This window comes from Nipponia nippon, unplaced genomic scaffold (genome assembly GCF_047370975.1).
Source record: "Nipponia nippon isolate SJK-2023a ecotype South Korea unplaced genomic scaffold, ASM4737097v1 scaffold_21, whole genome shotgun sequence".
Lineage (NCBI taxonomy): Eukaryota > Metazoa > Chordata > Aves > Pelecaniformes > Threskiornithidae > Nipponia > Nipponia nippon.
The window spans coordinates 6050711-6069343 of NW_028262338.1; the positions used below are offsets into that span (position 1 = coordinate 6050711).

The following is an 18633-nucleotide window of genomic DNA, read 5'->3' on the forward strand; positions in this document are numbered from 1 at the left end:
TCAATCAAAACCTGACAACCAAGTGAGAGAGGCTGGAACCTCTGCTACTTTACAAACAGAGCGCCAACTTTATTTCGTAAGCTACTGAGACACGTTGTGCTTTCTGTGTTTATCAAATTATAAGGCATCGCTATTAAAAGATTATAACTGAAACCAGAAGACTTCTTTTGGCCCACTTGTCTTTGTCGTTTACCTGAGGCAAACCAGTGATCAAACATGAAAATGCGAGGAAAGGTTAGACTCACAAGCACGGTGTTTTAAACCTGGCTTTGAAATGTGCCGATTGCTGAGAGCAGCTATTAACGATGCACACAAAAAAGCCACCCACGTATAGCTTGCAAAAAAATCGGCCTTCCAGTTTTTGAGTATTTAAATTACAGATCAGTATTGTAAGAGGCTTAAGATTAAAATGTTATTTTTAAGAGACATGAAACTGTATTTCCAATTAGCAGCAATACAAGCTTTCTAATTAAAAGCCTGTTTGTTTCCCAACATTATCAGTATATATTTCAGTAGAAATTTACGACTACTTTGGTAAGCACCTATGCATTTTCCTGGGTATCTAAAATATGCCCACATAGGTAGATCAGTAATGTGCACGTCGCTGTTCTATCAAAGATCAGGGAAAGGCCTTACAGTTGTAGGTTTTACTTGCATAAATATTCCTGTATCACTAGTGAGCAGAATAGTAGGGCTAGGAGATGACGTCTGCTATCACTGAAATGGATAAGTATGTGTTCCAACTACTCGTGAGAGACTACAAACACTTGTTAGACCCCAGTGTCTTTGAGCAGCTGTAATTGGTATCATGGAAAGAGATGTCTTAAGCTTTCCAGACTGTCATTGAAGACTGTGCTTCTCAGCCTGCTTGCCTGCACAGCATCGCATGCCAGAAGATGTTAGAAGACATTTCTGAATATCTGACCACTGAAAGATTAGTCTAATTTCTACTTGGTTGCCACACTGGTTTTCTTTTTTTTCCTTCCCAGAGAGCTCAGTCTATATGCCCTGCATATAAAAGGCTGGGAAAACTACAGGAGTGGGAAACACAAGCAGGAAGCTCCTCACCTTATCTAGACAACGCAATAACCTCTGATAACCACCATCTTAAATCATTCAGCCTATGCCACTAACAAAGCCTGGGAATATAATGGAGCCTTTCAGCAGAAGCTGTAAATCACTGGAGGTAATTCAAAACCCAAGGGGAGTCGTATCCCAGGCTAGGATAAATCCAGGCACTAGATGCCTTCCTTTAAAACAAAGGCGACATCTTGAGCTCTTTTGTGGGTATAGTGTCAGGACCTGGAGGGGGAAAAAGTACTGCTGCAGGCTGTACTCCGTTCATTCCCTGCAGCTGCCAAACCCCTCGGAGTTGACAGTGAAATCAGCACATACACTAACTTTCGTGATTTCACTCCATGGAATTTATCTGTCAAACGTATCACGGGCTGTACGTTGGCACAGAGGGTGTGCATCGGGGGGGCGGGAATCCTGGGAGAGCACCTTGTCCCAGTGAGGAAAAGTTCTAGTGTGAAAAGGGAAGGAAGGAAGGAAGGGAAAGTGAGAAAAGAAATTGCTTGGAGTAACGAAATTCTCACACGTATTCTCTCTAATTCTCTAACACTAAAATACTAACAAATACTAACCATATGTTGTTCATGAGATTCTCTAGAGTTATTTCACAGATCAGCACCTGATTTGCAGAAGAAATAGTAAGATACTATACTTAGCCTTCAGTATCAATCTGTAATTATTTTAGTATGTGTATTTATGCCAATTAACTTGTAAACTTGCAAATCTTCTAATCTAATATGAAAGTTATAAACTTAATACAATCTTTCCAAGCGTTCACCGCTATTTGCCTCCTCGCGCTTTTTTTACCTCCTTGCTGTCTGGCTTTTTGCCTTCTAACGCTAACAGCCACAAACAGGAGTAAATCCAGCGGAGCAGCACTAAATTGCATTATTCTTCCAGAGGTCATCTCTCTCCTCTGTTTAAGGAACAGCCTAGGGTTTGCACCCTGCTGCATTATCCCAGCTTTGTTACCCGATACTGCAAATCTTCAGAGCTGCTGAGGATTATATCCAATGAGGGAAGAGTGGAGAAAATTAAACAAAACAAGAATTACTTGTGAGACATTTCAACTTCGCATATGTTTTGGGTTCTACAGCCCAGTGAAAATACTAAATGATGGGAATTTTTTATTTTTTTTTTAAGAGCGGGGGATGGGACTGTACTATAACTAAATTTGATGGAAACATCTGCATCATTCAAAGGCAGTAAATGTTTGCACACAGACATTTCTTTTGCCATCTGACAAAAGCATTCAACTGGAAGAATTTACTGACTTCTAAATAAATCAGTCCTTGATCTTTTAAAAGCTAAAATAAAAGGGGCATAGAATGGTCCTATGATGATGATTAAAATAGTATGAACAGTATATATGAATATATTTGTTAAAATTATTTCATCAGCAGGTCTCCTCTTATTTAACAGATTCCCGAGACCAGCCGAGAGCAACTTCGCCCCTTGGTTTAGATTAAACTAATGCATTTGTAAGGGCAGAACGTTCCTCTTTCTGTCGTTAACATCTGTCTGTCTCACGTTACGTGGGCATATTTCTCTGGTTTTTACCAGAAAACTTATTATTAAGTATCTACTCAAAATGAGATCCTGGGGCCTGGAGAATATCGGAGTTTCCAGACTTCTTAAGGGGCTACAAATATTTTCAATGCTCCTGCTTCTAGAAAGGGCTGATTCAACCCCAAATACACATCTGATTGCAACAAAATCTTTAGGTAGTTTTTCATTTAGAGATGACGCTTTCAATTCAGATTCATTTCCGTCTAAAGTTTAATCATAAATGCGTCATAAATCATGAAGCACCAGTAAGGTACCCACATTTCTTTTGACTCCTTCTCTCAAGCTCCCCAAATAGGCGAATATTTGTAAAAACAAACTTATTTCAGCTGCTGTGCAGCATCAAGTTTTGTAACTGAACTGGACATCTTCACAAATTCCAGAGGGTTGCCACTGCCTTTCTTCATTTTCACTCAGTATAGACTTCTGTATTGCAACTGTATTTATTACTCATGTAACGTATACTTACAATATGCAGGCAAGGTTTACGAGCAACAGAATTCATTTGTCCACAGTGCGTGTCAGGTCAAAATAATTTTTTATTAAAAGTAGTACTAGGATGAAGATATCAGGATGCTGATAAACATATCTGGACGCATTGTAAAAGTCTTAAATAAGTTCCACGATGGTATTCTGGCAAAAAATTAGCCCTGCAACTGGTCACAGTGTGGTTGAAAAGACAGAGCTACATTTCCCAGAAAAGCTGCACACCACTCAAAAGCTTCAAATATTCAACTGAAGGGTGTAAAATGGGAAGCTGCAATTTAAGTAAGATTCAAAGAGCGCTCCAACACACGGCTTTATGGGATTTTCAATTATAACTAAAATAACTGAAGATGTAAACAGAGACAGAAATGACTGTACCATCAAACATCTGCTTCATAATTATTTGAACAGCAGAATGCTTATGAATCTCCCGTCTATTTATAATTCTGGCATATACTGAAATCTCTCATTTTGTTTTAGTCTACTTAGAAGGATACTGTTCAGTGAAAATATTATATTCCCCATAGTGATACGTTGTGTTTACTCTATGAGATAACAGCCTACTCTTTGAGACTTGGTTGCATGCTGTTTAAAGTTGTGATTTTAAGAAGTGATGTAAGAAACCACATCTGGCAGTGATCTACATCATTCACGATCTAAGGTTTTACAGATTGCTACTGCACAACACTAACATCTTTTATCTTCTTAACTGAAGATGAAATGGAGGCCAGGACTGTTGCTTCCAAACACCTCTTTAACAATAAGCTATAAAATAGAGAGTTCCACACAGAAATGTATTTTAAAGTGAAACCATCTAGAGCATTTTTTCCCCCCATAAATCATAAAATTGCATGAAGTTGGAAGTGACTCGTTATTACAGCTCTCGATTATAATCAACTTTAGTCTAAAGAAGTGTTATTACACACAAAGTTAACTCAAGCAACTAAGTCTCTCTGACAAAAAAGGAAAAGTTTAAATTAATTGAAAAAATCATTGAAATTTAAATCCTTCCAATGAATTACTGGCACACTGAAAACATCTGAGATGGTCAGAAAATGCATGGGCACAAGACCACAACTTTGAAGGGAGGATCGTTCCGCCAGATGGTTTTTTAGCGGTTTAAGGAAAGATTTCTACCTTCTTATTTTTGAATGTGAGGCAAACTCTTACCCTCTAACCTCATCCCTCTTTCCATAAAGTGTATACGTAAAATTTTCATTTAGCATCTTTAGCAATCTTACATTTGGTTTGAATAGTACATTTTCATTTCATTCATCATTTAAAGACAGATAATCAGAAAGTCATTACATCGGCTGACACCAGGCCCTCCGCTCGATTGTATTGTAATTGAGCACTGCAGAGCGTGTGCCAGATCTAATGGATAATGAATATATTATGTCAGCAGAACCGCCTCGGCAAAGCTCCTGGGGAATCAGAGGGGGCTACTGCAGTGACATGTAGGGTCACAGATGTTGTGCTGATTTACTGATGGAGCGATTGTGTAATTAGGTAATCAATGGTGGGTAGAGGACTATATGTGGACAGCTTATTTTTTACAAATAAAGACCATACGAGTACAAGGCTTGTGTTCTGCACAGTGGAAGACTATATTTTGGTTTGGCTTAATTATTTGTAAATTCTTGATGACACATTCCAAAAGTCTGAGGGTGAAGGCCATCAGTGGAGGTCTGGCTCCAATTCAAACACTACGGTGACTTGCTTTCACAAACTTTTTACAATATTAGCCATGACATTTAGAAAGCTCAAATTTTCTACCTTGATTAAAATAAAATTCATCTTGCTTTGTGCTTGTACTACCGCTTTTAACATTTCATGCAGAGGTAAAAAGCAGTCCTTGCGATAAAAATGTGAAACATCTCGAAGCATTTGCTTACACTTACTCTGCTCTCACTAAAAGCAATTAGTAACATTTACTTTGTTCTTCTGAGTGACAGTACGTTTTTAAAAAAAAAAAATGTAGAAGGAAAGGGTTCACGTGCTAAAATATTGTCATAAACATAATGTATGTTTGTGATAGAAGTGGCTGCTAATAGAAAAATGTGTTACCTTTTTTTTAAAGTCAGATGATTGATCTCTTTCCTAAGGATGATGAATGACTGCTAATTTGTATTTCTGTCTTTTTTCCTAATTTAGACTGACTGTATAACAGCGGCTTCTCTCTAAACCGCACCTCTCTCTCTGGTTCCACTTGAGCATAAGACTGACACTTGGCTTCACGTACCGCACTCAGCAGAGGTCTGTGCAATCCAAGCACTCTCCGATGCGGAAATACACCTGTCTGGTTCCCAGTCGTGTTAACGACAGTGTCTCGGTTGGGTTTTTGGCATCCATAGGAACTTCCCCACGGTGTCTGTGACAATAAGCTCCCGTTGGGGTTTGGCATCCGTGAGGATTTCCTCCTAGGAGTCTGTGACAAGTCTGCAGTGATGTGGATCTTCAGGGAAAAGCATTATTTACTCATTACTCAAAAATACAAAGTAGGGAGAAAAAAGGTATGAACAGGCAAAGGCCAGCAAACACCGTTATCATTTATACCAGTTTGTTTCATCCGTAGCAAAGAGAAGCAGATGGCTTCTGCTTCATTTTCTGCCTTTCTCCCCCTATAAGCCTTTGCCAAACTGTCAGCTTTTCACTGACACCCTGGGCAGTCATTTACGCAGTTCACTCAGTTCCCCTCTCTTTACTATGGACACGGGATCTTTGACGCCAGGCTTTAACCCCAGAAAGAATAATCCATTCTAGCCGAAGGGAAGCCAAATAGAGAACGTGCCTTCACAAAGCAGGACAAATCCTTTTTCCCTCTTCCCTACTACATTCTTTTAAGATTTCTTTTTGGGCAACTCCATAGTAGGTGGACCACAATAAAGAAGCACATGAAAAAGCGAGGCATATTCATAACAAGTAATGCAGATTTTTCGCAGTTTACCGCAATCAGAAATTTCATCCCTAACAAATAATTTGTAAAGAATGATACAATTTTCATTCTAACAGATGCTTTTTCCTGTACCCTCTTTAGAAGTATACAAACCTCTGGACTGTGTTGTAATGATGTGGAATTACGCACTGTTAGATATCAAGTATTTCTACCCTATTTAAGGATGCACATGTAGAGTATGCCGTGTCTCGATCAACCTAAACTTCACTACTACATAGTTAACACCTCCTCCCTCTCCCCCCACCCCCAGTCTTGTGCACCCTCCACTACCAACTATAGAGGCTAGTGCCTGGGATAAAAACAGGCTATTACTTGTCCTTACGTTTTTCCATCTATTTGCCCACCTTCTACACCCCACTGTGAGACGAATACTCATAAGACCCTCATGCTACAAACCCTTTACTGCTATACATTTTGGTAAAGAAGTATACAATATCTTGAAGCTTTTTGCTTGGTTGTTGATTACTTTCCTTATTTAAGGCTTTACTGGGCTATCTGAATGACGAATTTTCCTCTTTTCAGCTCCTCCTTTAATAGGTAAGTGTTCCTTCCTCCCAAATCATCTCTACTTTTCACGAGTCCCGAGAAGCAGAACAGGTACGCCTGCCACTTAGCAGGAACAGAGAGAGATTTGCTAAACCAGGCTTCCAATACCAGACAGCAATTCTTCAGCGCTTAACTGTGACGAGCCTGGACAACACCTATCAATCGCCTGAATTTTTTCCCAGGCTGAAGTTCACAGTCCGCAGACTCTAGAGAGCCATGACTGCCAACCTCTTTCTGAAAGTAGAAATATCCTTCTATTAGTAGTAGATACATCTTAAACAAGATTTATACACCGACTTATTTAAGACACTCAAAATATCCTTGGTGTCTTTAACGAAACACTAAGTCACGTTGGTTTGCTTTTGCATTTTTTTTAATAGCATAGCCCAAACTGTCCCTTGTAAGGCCAGAGCAAGAAAAATCTGTGTTTATATTTCATGTACTGTAAAATTTAGCCTATCTGCATATAAAAATACTTACCACTATTGTTTAAGTCTGTTCTGAAGTAAGGATATTTCTCTCCATAATCAAATCTTCAGAGAGACTCTACTGTAATTTCAGAGGAAAAACTAAGGGAAAACTTAAGTTTCAAAATAAACATCCTGGTTTTATTCACAAACATGACTAGGGGATATCAACCGTTTTTAAACTGTAAGCCCTGAAATCTCTTTATGACTGTCCAAGCGCTGAGCATGGACAGCCTAAAAAAAAAAAATTCGAAAGTCCCCGTACACAAAGAGGATTTGGTGGCAAACACAGACAGAAGTCAAGCTTTCCTACGTGTTCCAGCACATGCAGGCTGCAAGGAACCCCTCAGGCTATCCTGAAAAGAGGTAATTCCATTATCAAGGGCGGGTAATGGGTTTTGAATGGTGTTTGGTAATGTTGCAGGATTATTTATGATGATAATGAGATAAATCACTCACTGCTAAAAGATACTAGGAAAGAAAAATACAGAGCCTACCTACCTCACAAAACTGCCTATCTCAAGTACTTCGCAAGTGGTAAGGGTCATCTTTGAAAGCAAAAGTTAACCACCTTATCCCTACAGATTTCCCACCCCCGCCTATGAGTCCTGTCGATCTGCAGAGTTTCCGCAGAGTCTCAGGCCTACCCTGGCGCCAGAGCCCAGCCTCCATGAGACGGGGAGCCAGCCTGCGCAAGCTGGACACACTCCTCTCCTCAGGAATCGCCCAGCAGTGCCTAACGGCAGTGAAACCTAGCAGAAGACATTTACCTTGGCACGCGTGGCATAGTTTTTATTCACAAGGGTTATGCTATTTCAGACCTGTTCTTCAAAAACATGTTTTGATTGTGGGAGATGACAAGTGAAAGCGTCATTCCCGGAGTGGATGATTAGGCACACCTCTAACACCAATCAGCAGAATGAGTAAGTTTTAAGTGTTTTTAAGTGGCATACTAAAAATGTCTTAGATGGGCTATGTCAAAGCGATATCAATTTTAAAACAAACTTAATCTCGCTCTGCTTCAGTTTCCTTGCGTGGGAAACCAGGGCTTCTTTATCTTTGGAATTAGAATAACGTTGTAATGAAATTTTGAATAGTGGCTTTATTGATCTTTAATGTTTGCACAGTGCTTAGCCCTTTTAAAAGTATATAAGGGCAAGAGGGTGAAGATTCTTGAAAATATCAAGAGAGATGGCTGGAGCAAAGTGTGCTCTGCTGCTTTACAAAATCTAGAGGAAAGGCGGCGAAAGACGTTCAGACATGCCAGAGAAGGCGGCGGGGGTAAACAAAAGAAATGTATGGATGAAAGAGAGGAATCTTTCATAACAGTTCCTCAATTCTTGAACAAGAACAGAGAGAACAGCCTTCATACACTCGAATCTTTTCAAAGCGCGGAGAAGGAAGGAAGGAGAGGAAAAAAGAACAGACAAAATAAGTAGATAAAAATGAAAGGAAAATGAAACTGAGGCGGATGCGGATAGAATCTGAGTATAAAAATGTTAACCTCGGCTATTATTATTTCTAGCAGTGTTTACTGTTTTTAAAGTACCTGGAACACACCTTACAAAGCCTTAACTTAAAAGGGCTCGCAATGTTCTCAGGCAGATCTGTATTACTATGTTACTTTAATATTTGCAACTTCCATACTGCTCAGCGTGGACGTTATGATTAAATCATTGACAGTATTTTTGCAAACACCTAAAAAAATCAGGTTTAAAGCAACTTTATCAAAGGACTCAAATGCTGACCAGAAATAACTTGGAAGTATTGTAATATAAAATAGGATACATAACATTGAATAATTATATTAAAAAATGAAACAAAATATATTATAATATTACAAGCAAAATAAGATCTTTTAATACCGAAATTAAACTAAAAGCTTAAGTGATTCACATTAAATGTTCCCTTTCAAAATTTCACAAAATAATTACTCAGTATAAAACATTGAATTTTTCAATAAAATGGCATTTTTAGAAGAATTTCTTTCCATTAAGATTCTTTGAGCTGATTATAATTGAAAAACTTCTCGTTTTTAAATACCTCTGTATGAACATGGGGCTTCTACACTTTTAATCGTCTCCAATGGTCAATATAGATCTTTTCCCGTTTGCACAAAAATAAAAAGCATTGCTCATTCTTAAATTTAGAGACCTTTTTATATGCAAAAGAGGGTGCGGCATTTTACTTCTGAAAGAAATACATGTTCTTGCTAGGCTCTTCTAAGTTTTATTGGAAGTATTGATACCTGATGTGTTGAGGTTCACCTTGAGCTTCTGCGGTTTCATAAGGGATTATTCCCCATATTGTAGTGTTTGCTGCCGTTTAATAGTGATTCTATCGCGCGTGACTGCTCAGTAGTTAATACGTAATGTCCTTAATTCAGCCCTCATGTCACCACGTGCTGCCACCCTATCCCGAGACTTCTGGATTACCCTGTGACTTTATTTGGCAGCTATTTACACTGTGCTGCCAACTCTGTAACATGCTGACTGTCGTAACGCCACTTCAGTCCTACCTGGTTGCTTCCTTGATGCCATCTATTGTACCCCTTTAGTCTCTGCACAACAGGAGAAAACTTACATCGGGCCAGAAAAAAAATACCACATCCAAGACATTATATGATTCGTACGTGATAAGGAAACGTTGGTTTTTTGTTTTCCTTCAGCCTGCCTCTATTGTGTCAGAAATGAAAAATGGATTAATCTATCTCCTACTCCTGTCTGAACTTCATCTGAAGAAAAGAGGACGTTCTTAATCCTGAAGGATTCATCAGGAGAGAGGAATGCATATTCTACATTTTCTCCCTCAGTTTAGTATCTCTTCTGAGCAACAGCATGCATCGTACGTGTAAAGTCCTTCCTTCAACTCATATACCCTGAACGGTTTTGTCCTTGCCAGTGAGGAAGAATATACGTTACAACAAAGCGTGCGACAGAGATGATTTTAATGGAATTTTTCATTGCTAAGGAAACAATGATACAGCAGCCTCACAGCACAATGTCTTACTCTAGAGATGAACTGTCATTTCATTCATGTCATTCAAACAGCAAACTTGCCTTCCTTTCTCTATGAAGCCAAACATTCAGCGTTCTCATCATTCGAGAACTATAACATTTCCAAAGAGGCCTAAGACAACATTATTGCATGCCACAAATCAGTCTTGCAAGTTCAAATGATGAAATGCAAAATGTCAAACATACACTTTTTCTTGTCAAACTGATATTCTTCTACTGTATATTTAATGTACAACTTACATTAACTTCCATCAACTTGCTGGATTTCTTGAAGGCAAAAAAGGCAGTTACTGTTAGGCATTTTTTAAAGGCCCGAGAAAGACATTTTAGAAGTACTTCCTTCTGCAAAACCTCCCAGTATAGATTTTGAAAAACAAGCCACCCCACAACAATGCCCACCTTCTACAGGGCTTAGAACTGTATTGGGTTTGGAATCCTTTTTCTAAATTTCTGAGCATTTTCTCTGAGCAAACTACTTTGACAAAGCTGTTGTCTTTGCACATTCAAAAATCTCATGGCATGCTTGATAGGTGTGATAAATTGTATTTTATAGAGCTGAAGCATAATGGGGATAAATAACTCGTGTTACCCAAGGCTCCACCTCAAGGATCAAGCTCACTGTGGATTTCATGTACTATTTCCATTAAACTGTTAAATACCAAACAAATAATCCACTACCATCAGAGGTTTTCAACCCACAATTAAGAAAAAAATACATTTATACAGAACACTACATAGGCATAAATATAATTAATGTTAAATAATTTGCAGGATCTTTGCAATGAGATTCTGCTGTTATTTTTAAGCCTCGAGGGAGAAAAAGCGCTCAAGAACACCTCTGACTTAAGTGGCTACAGTCCCATACACTTGAAGTTATGACTGACCATAATTACTTTGCTGAGTTACAACATAATGGTTAAAAAGACATTTATACATTGAAACTATTTATAATGCAACCTCAAACAAGCCTCTGCTCCTAAGGATCCTATAATAACTGTTCCACAAAGACCATTTACTGAAATTTGCCTCTTTAACTTGTTGTTGGTATGAAAATATAGAATGGCTTGTTGCTTTCTTCATTTTTGTCTTAGAGAATGTGGTGAGTACTTAAGAAAACATCTTTTTCCTCTCTAACCTCCATTAGAATATACATGGTAGCTTTGTGCTTACTTTCTTTCTTAATTTCTGTTTTACATGGTGGTCTAAAAGCATTTCACAGGTGTTTGCTGGAACTCATTAGACTATTTGGAACTCCTTCATGCTCTCTAAAAGGCAATTAAAATGTGTCTGCAAATTACCTCATGTGGTCTGAAGCACAGCTGCCTCTCATCCCCCTGTTACTACGCGGTGTGTCCAAACAGAACAGAAAAGCTGCTTTGATACCTGCAGTTTACAAAGGCAAATGATGCCTTCACGAGTGACAAAAAACCTCTGCATGCTTCTTAAGTCTTCAATGCAATTGCCTTTGTTGCCACAAAAAAAAAAAAAAAAAGAAAAATGCTGATAACGAGTTGAGGCACAACTAGTTAATTAAGTAGATAATACAGGCGATGGGAAACCAGCAAGTACTCAAGTGATTCAAAGAGCAATTGCTGCATAACTTAGAAAACCTGGGTATGTGCAGGTAAAGCATGTGTGATTCTAAATGGATAAGATCCATGGGACAGTATTTCTATTTCTTGTTTCTGCTTAAAAGGGAGCAGTAAAAAAATCCATTATCTGAGCAGGTGTACTTGCACAACTTACTATCATTCTGCAAATATCTGCCAATTAAAAACTCAGTTTGAGTTTCTATTTTAGCTACTTTTCAGAGAGATCAAATTGGCTGAAATAAAAAAATTTCTTACTTCTCTCTCAGTCCTTACTGAACTGCCCACTTCATTGGAAATTCTGCCTGGGTAAAGACTGAATGAAAGAACCTTAAGCCTTTTTTTTTTCCCCAATTGTTTTGTCCAGTCTATTTTAAAAATGAGCTATTTATGACACTGAACATTTATATTTTCCCATCAAATGCTGACAAATGAATGTAAAATTCAACAAGGTTGCTTTACTATATGCGTTTGGCAGTTCCAGGGGAACATGGTGTTATTAAAGTCTACAACAGAAAGGCTGAGCTCCAACATTTTTTTTCTGGCCCGTTGCAGAAAGGAAAAGGCATGTCTGGCCTTTTTTATACTCGGGGGGTAACGCAGAGCCCAGAACAGCTTCCAGGCTATAGTCCCGTCCTCCTGTCTCCCTTCTGTTCCAAAATCACTACCGTAACCGGCAGCAAGAAGGGCTGCAAATCCTTTAACCTTCCTTGTATCTTCAGCACCCGTCACATCTAATGACTGCCTTGGCCCTTTCCAGCTATAGGTGATCGATCCCTCATCCCATGCTCCCCCCCCCCCCCAATATTTTCCCACTTTTTCTCCCCCACTCAGCTGTGATCTCTATTTAAGCTCTGTAGTCACAACACTCCATTACATCCAGCTGCAAGAATACCGAACGCCACCTGCATTTATTCCAAACAGATTTCCACCTCTCCCATTTCTCAGCTTACCCTCTCTCTCTTTCCTTTCAGTCTTCTCTTAGTCCTTAACGCTCATTCCCTTCCTGTTACTGTCTTCCAGTAAGCCATAAAAGATGAATAAGTCATTACCATGCATTTTAAACAAAGCACCGTCTAGTAGTTAGAAAACAACATACTGTTGCTTAATGGGAAATTTTACGTGAGACGTGTCAATTAAATCGTGGGGTCAGTAAGACTCCTGGAAAAGTGGCAGCTGTGGGCCTGAAGGCAACCCTCAATATATTCCACTTTCTACAGTGCAGTCACACACTCGGTGAGTGCAGTTCTTGGGTTAAATTGCAATTCCTAACATGGAGAGGAGACTTGCAGATTACAGCAAGATCTATCTGTAGATACAGAAGAATAAAATGTAGTGTAGAATGTAACATAGGTAGTAATTACATGGAACAGCAAAAATCTTTGGGTGTGATCCCAGAAAATCTTACGTGAATCATTTCAGTAGATTCAGTAGGACTATGTACTTAAATATGAACTACCCCCCCCCCCATATTTCTCGACCCTGAGTCTTTATAGGGCACTTGCAAACAAACAGCACGTTCTTCTCACAACAGCCTGAGGGATAACCTTGTCTTTTATGGCAATACAAAATTATTAGCTTTGGCAGAGTCTTACAAGACATCAAAGTAATTGTTTTGGTTCCTGATTTCACATCTGTTTTCAACGATCAGAAATAGACCTTATGAACGCATAATATTCAACCATCAGATTTATACAATGAAACTTCCCGTAAGCTAAATCATATACTTGTTTAAAAATTTCTAGAGATAGTGTCTTCTGAATCCCTACAGCACCTTGTCTAGTCTAGATCCATCTTAGCTGTTTACTAAATGCATTGTCGCGGCTTAGGCTGTGATTACGTGAGGTAATTACCATACCTTTACAAACCTTTTAGCATCAGAAGAGAAATAAAAAGTTGTATTTCAGTTACAGAAGGCTGAAAGCTTCTTCCCAGTGTAAGAGAAGATAAAGAAATGATTTTCCTGCGTGATAATTGAGTACAAAGACATTCCCAAAGCTTTGGAAGACAGCCAGTGAAAGCTCTTTTAAAACAGAACTACCCTGAACCTTCCAAATCTCCTCCTGTGCTCAGCTGGCAGTACGGCCAGGCCCAGGCCACGACGGACAGACGCACACTGTTAATTACATTAACTAAACATATTTGTAATTTTGTAAATAAAATGCACCCGCAATTAAATCAACAAAGTAGTGATACGACACTCACAGTAATTATACTCTTTTCAGAACCGCAGAAATTTTGGGGTATCATCTCGTAAGCTCTTACGTGACTTGTTTTAGTGGTCATGTCAGTGAGAGCTCTGAATTCCCGTGCTTTGAATGCAGTTTAAGCTCCTCTTGTTACACTAATAGGAATTTTTTAGCTTAATGGTAGCACACGTTGTGCAATACAACATTTAATGCGGTATATTTGGTACTGCCAGTACTCAAAATCTTGATATTTGTTATATCTGTAAGCAAGGCCATGTGGAAGTTTTATTGAGTAAATCTAGAAGTTCTCTACCTTTCTCTACCTATGACTCACTTAATTATCAGCTACGTTTGTAGAAGGATGATTCATGTAAAAGCCTTGCGGATCTATTTCTCAATAAAGCGAAATTTTCATTTACTTTAGAAACTAAAGATAAAAAATGGACAAGAATTCTGGAAAACAATGTAGATTTTCATTCAAATATGATTGTTTTGCTATAATTTTCAGCAGCGTACTGTGCATATTTTTTTAGACTTGAAGGGAATGTGTATAAGAAGAAACTATTTGCAATGTTCATAATGAGTAAGAAAAAAAAGGTGTGACTTCATTATGTTCATACCTGTCTAGTTACTATTTTAACTTTACCTGCTTTGGGGTGTCAGTTTGCACTAGTCCTCTCATCTTAATTCAACTTTTTGGGAAGCGTGCCATCTTTTATGCGGTTGTGCAGTAGCTGGAGTAGTTGGAGGAACTGTAGCTCCTACGTACCACAAACTCCAGCGAGGCTACTCATCTGCTTTCAATTATGTATTAAGTAAGTATGTGCTGAATCATGTTAAAAAGATCTTTTTCTTCATGTGGAATTAAATAACATTTATTCCTCTTCATCCTACAGATGTATCACTTTCAGTTCACTAGAGACCGTCACACATATCTCAGATACTGTTACTGGTATGTTCTCCCCCACCCTCTCAAATTGACATCACTTGTCAAACTGATTGACATAACTTAAATAACCTTACCAAATACAAATTTATAGTGAAAATACTGGAAGACTTACACGTAAGAATTCCAGGTAAAAAAACCAACCTGATTGCTTCTCCTATGGCGTTCTTTTTTTGGTATAAAAGGAGTATATAAACCAAACGTCTGCCACTGATTTTTGTACTTCTACAAGCACTAACATTTTAACAGCAGAAATGTTAAATATCAAAGTAATAGATGAGCATTCCACTAGAAGGCAATTTCACTAAATACCACAGGTATTAATCTTTCTGAATCTTAATTATACCCTTTTGACATATTATCCTTATCTGACCTTTCCTCAAGAACTGCATGAATAGATGTGAGACAGGTAGGCAAACTCGGTTACGGCTGCCACCAGACATGCATCAGTTTAACGCAAAGAATGAATGGACATAAAGATGCAGCTCATACGCAGCGCAGGAAGCCATAAAGCCGCTATTTTCTGAAAGTTATCATTTCAGTTCTCGCTTTTGTTGCAGGATTTTCTATCAGCTTCCCTTTTCTGGCTTTGGTCATGCCGCAGAACATAAAGTTTTAATGAATTACAAAGACTGTTGAAGTAAAAGATATCGCTGAAGAACTAAACTTTTTGAACTAGAACCATCCAAGCAACATTTAAAAAACAATTAGTAATGGCAGTCCTTGATCGAAGAAACTGAGTTTCAGTTGAGAATAGTAAGGGCTGGCAGCTCCAAGATTAAAAAACTAATGATTCTGCCATTAAGCCACACTCACACCAATCAATACTGAAAAGTATCCAGATTTTATTAGATCAACTGAAAAAGCAAAAGTGGGTAACTTGGACATATCAGATTTAGGAAATGCTGTGTAGTGATGATGCAGAAGAGATGCGAGTCCTACTCTAACCTTAAGCAAGCTACTTCATCTGCCTTGGTCACAGTTTTCACATCCAGACAGACGTGACATATTCTTTCTTAATATTATCCACTTTTGTCTGATGCTCACATTGTTCTTCACGGCATTTACAAATCCAGGACAACTTTTTATTCCATTATACAATTTGACTCTCAAAGCGAAGATCTGCATTATAAATTCTCAGCTGGAAGAATCTGCAGCACTAAACTATGTGTATCTTGCAACAGTTTCATCGCAATCCATGTTCTCCACAAAGTTTCCCCCATGACCTGTGTTAAGGCTGAAAGTTAAATATGAACAGCTTCTTAAAACTAACCATCATTAGAAGGAAAGCACGGTCAAATTTTTGAGCCAAAATGCTTGCCAACTCAGTCTGAGACTTACGATTGATTTTTTAGAATGTTTTAACTTTTTAATTACCTTGCCAGCAATTTTTCAGATGCATAATCCTTCTCATATGTATCATTAAGCTGAACATAGCCTTAAGATGAATTCTTATCAATTTATGTGCACAATTCTACTTGGAAATACAGCATCAACCAACTAAAATAAAAATACGCTAATTGAAACACAAACATATCTCCAGAAACACTGACTTTCTGTAAACTGAAGTTGTTCTGCTCTTTGTTTATTATTTATATTTTAATAAGAAATTAACATACAGACATAAAATAAAAAATTACAATGATGAAAATTATCAACAACTTCTGAGTTGTCACTGTATAAATGCCATTTTTTTTTTTAATAATACCGTACATAAACTGGGGTTTTGGTTCATCATAGATAAACATGATTATTTATCTGAGACAAATTCATGCCTGTCTTTCAGAGTCTTTCCAACAATTCCTGTTTCCTGAATAGAAACCAACCGAATGAATAATATTTGATAAACATTTACTCTGCATACCTGCACTGACTTTTTTTTTTCTTTTTTTAATTTTCTGTTTAAATTTTGTATTGCATTAAAAATTGCCATTTTTGCTGGCATTTGGTTAATTCAAAAAGGTTAAATGATTATTAACTCTGGCTAAGTGGCAGGATAAGTATCCTTGAAATTTGTGATAGTTCGATTGGGGCTGTTGTTCCACTTTGCTGTAGTCTTCATTTCCTCTCGTGTTTCACTATTAGAGTGATTTTCATAGTTTATATCCATGCATACAAGAGAATTAAGCAGAGAACTCCAAAGCTCTGCGTGCTTGCAAATCCTAAACAGCTTTAGTAAGAGAATATAAAATTGTACCCCTGCAATCACTAAAGTATTCATAAACGGCATCTTTTTCAGGATTAAACCTGTTGGATTCCATATAATCAGTGCATATGGTCATCCAGGTTTTTTTTCTGAGAAACATGCATTTAAATTTCTAATCACGCACCTCTGAGAATGGGGCTTGCTCTTAAAATTCCAAGTGTCCAGACCTGAATTTTCAAATCTGCGAGACAGGTGAGAAATCGACGGCAACAAGGGGATTGCTTTGCACACATACATGGAAATTATAGGGGGGAAGCATATTAAAGGAGAGTCTAATTTCTTTAACTTTGATTAAGGCGCTCGTGAAAGATATGTTTGTGAAAATGTCTCCCCTACTATTAACACCAATGCATGCATAGGTAATTATAAATGCAATTATGTTAATTACTCTAATTAGTTTAATGTGAATTGTGTCTGTACAATTTGGGTTTTATTGATTGTGAAGGTAAGAGAAGATTTTCAAAATTGACACAGAGCAATACTTTTTATCGCTCAATGGATTAACTCTCTCTTACATTACTGGTGCCTTACCCAGAGGTATTGTACCTAGTGGATTAGGACTTCAAATACTGCTAGGATACAAAAGCTCTTTACAGTAAAGTCCAAGACTCTAGTAATTATTATCCAAGTCTTTCAATGATTTTTTGATGTTTGGGTTGAGCTTTCAGCAAGAAGATTAAAAAAGAGAGAGGAAAAAAAAATGAAAAAAATATTTTCAGTTGATGTAAGAGTCTTCAATGTCTCATCTATTGATTTTCTTCAGATCTTTAAATTCACAGTGTGACTTATATTCCATGAAATAGGGTCATTGACATCTGAAAACGTACTACAAAAAATATACACTTCATATCCCATGGACTGAAACACATAATTGTCTAATGAAAAGGTTATCCAGTGTGTTAAATCCATCACTTACAGAAATTTTTTCTTGCTTCTAAGTGAGCAGATTTTGCTGTATTTTAAGAGAGGAAAAGCTTCATGGTGACTGAAAAAGTCTGTGGGTACTGTACTGTTTGACAATGAGCTTGGAGTGCCTTTTTTTCTAATTTTTTTTTCATGTAAGATTTTATACAGTGATATCCCTAAACTGACCACCACAGTAACACACTCTCTGGCCTGCAAATTTGTACTTCTTGTATTACTGCCTTTCCCATTTCCAACTTTTATCAAAACAGAAAATAAAGAAGGTCTAAGAGTTAAAGGAAACCTTGAATTAAATACTGAGGAACAAAGGCAGTCACGAACCCTTAGCAAGCTGCTTCACAACATGATACTGTCTTTACAAAGTGCAACCTCTAAACCAGTACTTTCTGTGATCTTATTTATTTCCCCTCTATAAAATATTTTTGAGTACATTTTTAAGCTTTTTTCTTTATTCACATGAAAGCTGTGATGCTTGGTAATCAAATAATCTCTACAGCAGAGGTTTTAAGAGAAACATGGCATAATGTATGATTAACTTTTCTCTTGCCAGTTGTAGTGTTACTGCAAAGTAAATAAAAAATCGCAGTTTTCTATCCAACAAAATTACAAATTAAATAACAGAATATGAAAGGCATTCTCTGTGAACTATTAAAATAACCAGATTATA

The 18633-nt window shown here is 37.7% G+C and overlaps 1 protein-coding gene across 1 annotated transcript in view; it reads right to left on the minus strand.

The window, feature by feature from the left end:
• TENM2 (teneurin transmembrane protein 2) overlaps positions 1-18633 on the minus strand; it is a 1190981-nt gene that overhangs the window by 838231 nt on the left and 334117 nt on the right. The gene's annotated exons all lie outside the window — the stretch shown is intronic.